Genomic DNA, 9,111 nt, shown 5'->3' on the forward strand with positions numbered 1-9,111 from the left:
GTCGCGTGCTCTCGGTAATGAATGAATGCGTGAATGTAGGATTGACATTAAATTCTTAAAGATAAACTAAATTGACCGAAAAATGGGTTGAAATGACTTAAATAAATAAAAAGTAAATGACTTAGAATGCCTTTAATGAACTTAAGGATGAATTGAATGACCTTAAGAATGACTTCAATGCTTAAAAAATAACTGGAATCCTTTAAAAACAACTTGAATGATCTGGAGAATGACTTGAATGGATTTGAGACTGACTGGTTTTAAAGTGGGTGACCATTAAATTACTCTTAAAAAGTGATCCCCCCTTTATATCACAAAGTTACAAACATAAGTACAGCATGTAGTAAGAACAGATACTACATTTTGATCTTGGCCAAAAGGCCAAGAAAAGGTATTTATTTGCTCCCCCACCGATCAAATTAGACACAAGGCCGATTTTTAATGTGAGGAGTGAAGGGGAAATGGGGACCAACTCCCTGGGGAGTAGGGAATCTGGATAATGACAAATGGTATAAAGGGTTTCCCCTACATTGACCAAGGTCTTATATGTGGGGTTGGTATTTATTTGCCCCCCCCCCACCGAGCAAATTAGGCACAAGGCCGCTATTTTATGTGAGGAGTGAAGGGGAATGAAGTGTAGTGGGTTGGATAGTGAGAATTGGTATGAAGGGTTGCCCCTACATTGACCAAGGTCTTATATGTAGGATTGCCCCAACATATGGTCTTTGCTTGAAGTATCTACCAGAACAGATACTATCCTGATCTTGGCCAAAAGGTTAAGAAAAGGGTATTTATTTGCTCCCCCCGCCAAGCAAATTAGGCACAACGCCGATTTTTAATGTGAAGAGTGAAGGGGAAATGGGGACCAACTCCCCGGGGAGTAGGGGAGCTGGATAGTGACAGATACTACACTTTGATCTTGGCTAAAAGGCCAAGAAAAGCTTAAAAAGCTAAGAACAGCATTTATTAACAACAGACCTTTGATCTTAACCAAAAAGACCAAGCACAAAAGTGTTACGGAGAGACCGACAGACCGATAGACCGACAGACCGACCGATCGACGGACTGATGGAGTGACTTATAGAGTCACTTGCACGCGAGTAAAAATAATAATTTAGCTTAGCATAATATTTCCAAATGAAAACAAAAACAGGAAATATTTAATAACGTAATTTTTCAATTAAACTATCACAGTTATTTTCCCTCTCGGTTTTCTGGTTTTTGGTTTGAAAATAAAACGGTTTCAGATTTCAGATATAATAAGTTAAATCACATATGACTTTACATTTAAATAAACTTAATAATGAAAAATGTTTTAATTAGTACAGTTGAAACAAAGCTAATATGTCGAATAAGTAATGTCATCGAGGTAATTATTTAAATAGATTTCATTTAATGTGATATGTTAATGACTGTAACTCAATAATGTAAAAGTGGTTTGAAGAATCCTATATATTGAAAGTACATATAGAATATGTCTCCGGTGACAGAAATATCCTAACATAGGCATTAGTAGTTGTACACACATACAGATACACACACAAACGCTACTACTTTTTATATATAGATATATATACCCCTTTTATGACAATTTTATGTTCGACTATCAATCAGAATTTAACAAATAGAGATTCATTGAGAAGATAATGACTTTAGTTGTGTAGTGGGCTATATGACATTTACCCTTAAAGTAACACATTAAGGGGATCATTTATCATCCAGAGTTTATTTTTTGGCTTCTTTTTACAGCCATAAAATGTTTCAATCATAGTCATTTGCTTTCTTTGTTTCGCATATGGATTACAAAATATCTGATGTTACGCCCAAAGCCTCTGGTCTTGATGAAAGGGAGACTAAAACTCGCTGCTATGGTTTCAAATGATACAATAAGAGAAGACTTGATTCCGAATACTTATCGTATGTTATATCTCCCCTTTTTGCTTTTCCTACATAACTCCACAGTGTATAAAGATTATTTGATACTGGAGAAATTAATAATTTTTACCTATTTCCAAAAGAGGAAAGACAGAACATATGAGAAATATGAAGAATCAAGTTTCCACTTGCTGTTATTTCAGATCATTTGGAACCATAGCAAGTTTTAGTCTCTCTTTTATGAACGCGATATATATATATATATATATATATATATATATATATATATATATATATATGTATATATATATATAGAGAGAGAGAGAGATAGAGAGAGATAGAGATAGATAGATATAGATAGATAGATAGATAGATAGTGAGAGGAAGAGAGAGAGAGAGAGAGAGAGAATGAGAAAAATAAACAGGCGACAGTCTTTTAAGTCGGGTGGTCTTTTCAAAAAGATTATATTTTAAACTATCATGAACTATCCATGCGACATGTCCATGACGTGAAATAGATGGTACAACCTCCGAACTCCACATAAATATTTTGCTTGATTTTTTTTTATTTGCTTAGCCATAAACAGTAGTTCTGCGAGTAATATATAGGGTAGCACTGTATAAATAAAAATAAAAGTTTTAAAATAGAACTGTAGTGTTATATTCTTTAGGGCAACAACATTTTTTTGCACCTTGTACATTTACACGCATGGTGACTATATAGGACAAATAAATTCCGGAGAACAAACAGTTGCTCACTTTAATGGTATCACTCGCGTCTTTGTAGCCCTTCAAATAAAATGACTACCGTGAAAACGAAGAGTTTCTTCCTCCCTGATTCAAATGATTAATGCTTGGGGTGGAAAGTATCTTGTCAATAATAAATTACTTAACATTTTTCATTAAATAAAAACGAATTCGATTCCCCTCCTAACCCCCCAAACGTAGTAATGCTCGAGAAGTATCTAGTGAATAATGCAAGATTTTTTCCTTAAGCCAAAACTTCAGTACATAAACACCGTGTAGCGCTTTATTGCAGGTCAATATTTTACCAAATTTCACCTCTCTGCGTTGCATAGAAATTTCAAAATTAAAAAAAAAACATGTTTTAAAACTAATATTATCGAATTCGAAAAAAAAAATCCAACCTAAATAACTAATATAACGCACCCGACGATACCCGGTTAATATAGGCTTTATTTTCATACAAATACGAGGAACGTTTCAAATAGATAAGACGGAATTACAAATTGCATTTTTATGTTGCTTGAACTTGTGCATTCCTGATGTAAAGTTTTATCTCTCCGTCGCAGATATTGACACTACTATTTATCTCTCCGTCGCAGAAATTGACACACTATTTGAAACTACAAGAAAGCAACCCATGTCATAAACGTTCGTCGGAAGTAGAAATGCGTCATTGATTTCTAAACGCATAAAAAAATGAATCAATCATGATTCAACGGCGCCTGTAGAACGTTTACGAAGCCGATGCAGTTTATGTTAGCACAGTTAGGATATGCGTTCGTCGATTTCAAAGTGGCAAAAATAAAAATAAATAAGTGACAAACGCACTCCCAACTTTTACAATAAATCATCAAAAGAGGCTAGCAAAAAAGTGCATTGTGAATGGTGGTGACTATATAAGAAAAACAAAGTGGTGACTATATAAAAAAAGTTAATGACTATAAAAATTGGCGGTGACTATATAAAACAAAAAATTCTGGAGCACAACATATAAGAATAAAAACGAGGAGTGTCATTGAGATCAAATTACCGTTTGAATCTGGTAAACCTATCTCGAACAGTTCTCTCAGCTATAGCGTTTTCTCCATCTACGGCACAAATATCGCTGGTCATTTCACTAGATTTGTGACCTCGATTAAAGAAGTAACAAAGGAGGTTTCGAAAATGTGATTTTTTAATCTTCTTGACAATCCATTTAATGGTTCTGAAAAACGAGAAAAATTATATGAGCAAGAAACCATTATCTTGTAGAACAGAATACATGCTTTGTCAAATATCAAAACATGTTTTAGCATAATTTTTTTATGAAACGGCGGGCACTTATGCAACAACCACAGTTAAAATGAAAATACTAAGGATGTCACCTAAATCTAATGAACACATTTAAAATGTGTAAGGTGTGTAGGCGCATGTGTGAGCAGATGTTAGTGTGCGAGTAATAATACTTGCAACTCTCGTGCAAATAACTGTATTAGAATGAGCTATTGAGACAGAAAGATGTAATATGAAATGAAAAAAACGTAACGAACCTATATTTTCTGAAAAAAATCATGTATTTTTTCTGAAAAAATCATAGTCGTCAGAATAGTATATAAAGGTTTCAATTCAAATATTATAATGATCAGTGAAATAAGCGAAACTTTACTTTACTTTATCTAGTATAATAATAGGTTATCATTAACATAAATAGAAAGGTGTATATATGTGTATATATAAATGCAGTTTAGATGTGTAGCTGTACATGTTTCTGCGTGTCTGGCTCAGCCATTTTATTTAATTTCATACAAACGTCCTTCAACCAGGAAGTGTTAATAAATAGTTTTTTTAGCGAAAGGTCCAATTAAGAAAAAAAGCAGTCTGAATTGGATTAAAGTGAACACCTAAATGAAGCCAAACATCACAAGTGCATCTGAAAGTTTTATCACCGCACAAGTTGAAGGACCTGGCCTATTATATCAACAGTAGAAGAAAAAATAGGTACACATCTTTCCGATTCCGATATCCTTAAAAGTCCTGATTCTTTGGATTCCTTATTTCGATTCCAATTAATTGTCCGAACACTAATATATATATATATATATATATATATATATATATATATATATATATATATATATATATAGTAATTTAAAAATATATATGGCCGATTAGGCTACACTGAATATTCGGCGTTTCATCATTAAAATGTGTGCATGTATGTGTGTACACATATGTATATATATATATATATATATATATATATATATATATATATATATATATAAGAGCAGAAATGAGGAAAATCGTCTGCCTTAAACCACTAACCTAGTTCTAAAACAGATCCTTTGTTCTATAAAATGCATGCCCATTGGCTGATAGGAAGGGGCGCGGTGGATACTAGAAAGCTGATTAGCTAACTAAAATCCTCAACATATATAAAAAAGAGAAACAACCACAGAATTCGCGCATAAGCCTGACGAATCCTATAGTGGATGAAACGCTGAATATTCAGTGTAGCTTAATCGCCATATATATTTTACAAATTACTAACTAGCTCTACCTACGTATTGAGCACTTTTGAAGTAAATACTTAAAGTTTACGTATAAATCTATACTTTCGTATATTAATTTTATGTGAGTAAATGAAGTAGTTATGTATATGTATATATATATATATATATATATATATATATATATATATATATATAGTAAGTTATAAAATATATATGGCGATTAAGCTACACTGAATATTCCGCGCTTCATCCACTCTAGAACTCTTCAGGCTTATGCGCATAAGCCTGAAGCGTGCTAGAGTGGATGAAGCGCGGAATATTCAGTGTAGCTTAATCGCCATATATATTTTATAACTTACTAACTAGCTCTACCTACGTATTGAGCACTTTTGAAGTAAATACTTAAAGTTTACGCATAAATCTATACTTTCGTATATTAATTTTATGTAAGTAAATTAAGTAGTTATATATATATATATATATATATATATATATATAGAGAGAGAGAGAGAGAGGAGATAGCGAGATAGATAGATAGATAGATAGATGGTTGTCTTATGATTAAAACATACTTTTAAAGAATAAAGACTGCATCACAGTGGTTTCAAATCAGAAAACTCAGAAAAAACTTTTTATTCCCTCTTAAATTCCTATGAAAATTAATAGTGTAGAATAGCAACAAGAACATATCTCTGTCCTTTTGAGAAATTCCGGGAAAATATTCTTTACACGCGTCTTCAAAGTGGTTTTAAGATGTACTGGTGGATTGATATCTTTTGAATTCCTTGGATACAAGCCAAATCCATGTTTTTGTCAAAGATGTGGATCGTTTCCAAAGTGAGTCCAGCCAGCGAAATTCCCCGCGCATTTCCGTTCTGCGACTATGAATCATGCAGAACATTCCACATAAAAAGATGTCTTACTCTTGGCCTCGTCTCGTGTTATACACATAAATCTCGACGGAAACTTGAATAACAAGACTGATAAAAAGAACTCGCATACTTGGAATATTTGTGTTATTTGTTATATAAATGGCAGCTCTATGTGTGTATATATGTTTATATGCAGAGACTGTATGTACCGCACCGAATTGTACAAATTTCCAGGTTGGTATCTGGGGGAGCGTTTAATTCACTGGAGCAGATTTATCCCCAAATAAAGTCGCCTGTTTGGTAGGTCACGAGGCGATTCTCCACGAAATGTTGCTGATGCTCGTCCTAAACCCGCATGTCAAGTTTAGCGCAGCAAATGGCGACATCTGAATTATGTGGGACATGAAGATGCGCCTCGCTGACCAACTGAATCACATCGTAGCTCAAGCCTAATTAACAAAATGTATACTTGTCTCCGAGTTCTGCCGATGTTGAGCTAAAAGTTAAGAACTAGCAGTAAACAAATATCCACAAAGTGTATGTAGTATTGACCGGCGTTTCATCGGATATATAACATCTAAAATTTCGAAAAATATTTGCGTTTTCAAAAAGATAGGTGTAGTAAATTAATTACATATTAATTTTTTTCGACAGAATAAAAGAAGGAAGAGAAATGGGTTGGATAGTTGTAAAAGAGAGGGATAGGGAGAAGGCCGGCAAAATAGGGTATGGGGAAAGAAAGAAAGATAAAGAAACGGCGAACCAGTTAGGGAAGTAGATAGACGATTGAACCCTGGCTAACTATGCCTTTTTTAAAACTTACAAATATGAAAATAAAGATTGAAAAATAGGTTACTGAAATTTAATTATTTATTGTTAACATCGTTTATACTGCAATCCATAGAACGCTCAATAAATTTAACAGCAGTATTCGGTACAAAAAACAAAGCTTCAATCTCTAATTGACTTGTTCACCGAGTTGTAAGCATAATCTTTAAACAGTCTTATTTCTAGTGTCGTTCAAGTATATTTTGTGATCGTTTAATAAGCATGACTTTTGATTTTCCATACTCAGTATACCTTAATCTTCTATAAGTTTTATCCGTGTGATTATCCAAAAACAAATATTTATCATAACAAACCTAAACCAGTAGAATCAAAGCTAAAACAAGTCGAGTCAAAATATTTATATAACGTACTTACACATTATATGCATGCAGTCGCAAGGAAATAAAGACAAAGAAAAAATCGATTCACTTTTTTTAGTTGAAACAATAGATATGTATTTACATGTCCTTCAGAATAACGCCTTGCTTTTTTTACATGGGAATAACCACTTATCAAGGCGCAGAGACCACTCGAGGATAAGGGTTAAGAGGGTACAGTAGTCAATTGGACAATATAGTAATCGTTAGTAATGGAAATTCGGTAAATTTGTTGACTTAAGTAGAACAGCTCTTCAAAAACTTGTTTACGTTCGACTTGAAGACAACCATATTGTAGTCAGCTGGAAAGTAGGAAAACAGAAGACAATTCCACAGGCGTGCAGTTCTACGAAAGAAGCTTTGTTCATGGACTCTACGTTTAGGTTTAGGCACAGATAAATAGTGGGGGGGAATTATTGATAGTGTTTTCAGCTAGACGAGTGTTTCTTGTGAAAGTTTGGCGAAGGGGGATCATAGATTGAAGCTCAGTCGAGCACTTGCAAAGGAGTAAGTAACAATAAATAATTAAATTTTAGTAACCTATTTTTCAATCTTTATTTTCATATTGGTAAGTTATAAAAGGCATAGTTAGCCATGGTTCAACAGTCTATCTGCATCCGTAACTGTTTCGCCGTCTATTGCTCAAAAGTTTTCTCATACTCCAAAGTGCTTAACAAGACGCTGCCGTTTTGATTAAAAAATATTGTTGTTCGTTTTGATTTAAAATAGAATTACTGTTTTTTCGTTTTTTATTAAAAAGTATTGTCTACTTTGCATTTGTTTGTTTATTGCCTAAATTCATATTTCATATTTTCCAACATTTGATTGTCTTTCGCTTCAAACATACGTACTTTTATATGCATATTTGTGATTTATGTTAAATAAAGTTCAGTTTTACTATAGATCGAATCGTGTTCCTTATTGTTCTTCTTTTTAAATAAATAATTAACATATTTTTTTCGTAAAATTCATTAAACAACAACAAGTTAAATTACTTTTCACGCATAAATACACTTTTCCTTTTGAATTCTTATTTTAAATATTGAATAGGTGGCAGTACAAATTATCATATCCCTTATTATTAGCTCGCAGGCATCAATGACATTTTGTTACGAAGGTTACACTGTCCCGCGTCGACTTGCCACGCTTAAGTTTTAAATAAAAGTTCCCCTACTCTGTATCACTGTATTTCTGTTTCTTTCCGTCTTTGCTGTGCGTCGGTCTGTTACATTTTAATTTGAAATAACATATCAACTAGTCTGTTTGTCTGTCTGTCTCTCTGACCCAGTGTCTCCCTCTTTATCTTTGTCGGTCGCTGATCTCCCACGATTATGTTTGAAATAAAATTTTCATCGCTAAAAGTGCAAGTTAAACGGCCGCATCTAACGAACCTCTCTTTGTTTTGTTTACTCGCAAGATTTGGTTACGACACGTTACTTGAAAGTAACGCGGAAAAATCTTTTAGACCGGATATTGCATTGTCAGTCACAGTAATTCCTTTTACTTTATACGTTCGTCAGTTCTCGGAAATAGAAAATAAATTAATTTGCGTTAGAGACCTATGCTATCTTTTATATATCTTTTAATGTGTTTGTTTTATTTAACAATAGAAGCCAACGGCAACAATTATTGCATTCCCTTTAGCTATGCCGCAAAAGAAAATAAATTGATAAATCCACTACCAATACTAATACTAATACTTATAACAAGAACAACAACAGCAGCAACAACAACAACAACAACAACAACAACAAAAATAACAATATTAATAATAACAACAATTTCCACCCCGAAATGAGCATTAGAATCGGCTTATACAACACAAAATGCTCGTGAAGTGTTCAAGGTGAAAAAAAAAAAGATAGTACTAACCAGATAATTTGTAATTAGTGATTAATCAATGATAACGACAAATCCTTG

The 9,111-nt window shown here is 33.2% G+C and overlaps 1 pseudogene; it reads right to left on the reverse strand.

The window, feature by feature from the left end:
• Window positions 1–264: 264 nt before the first annotated feature.
• Window positions 265–393, reverse strand: LOC145284211 (U2 spliceosomal RNA; annotated as a pseudogene).
• Between the last annotated feature and the right edge of the window lie 8,718 nt (window positions 394–9,111).

Source organism: Euprymna scolopes, chromosome 8, assembly GCF_053919585.1.
Source record: "Euprymna scolopes isolate OS-2025 chromosome 8, ASM5391958v1, whole genome shotgun sequence".
In the NCBI taxonomy this organism is placed as follows: Eukaryota; Metazoa; Mollusca; class Cephalopoda; order Sepiida; family Sepiolidae; genus Euprymna; species Euprymna scolopes.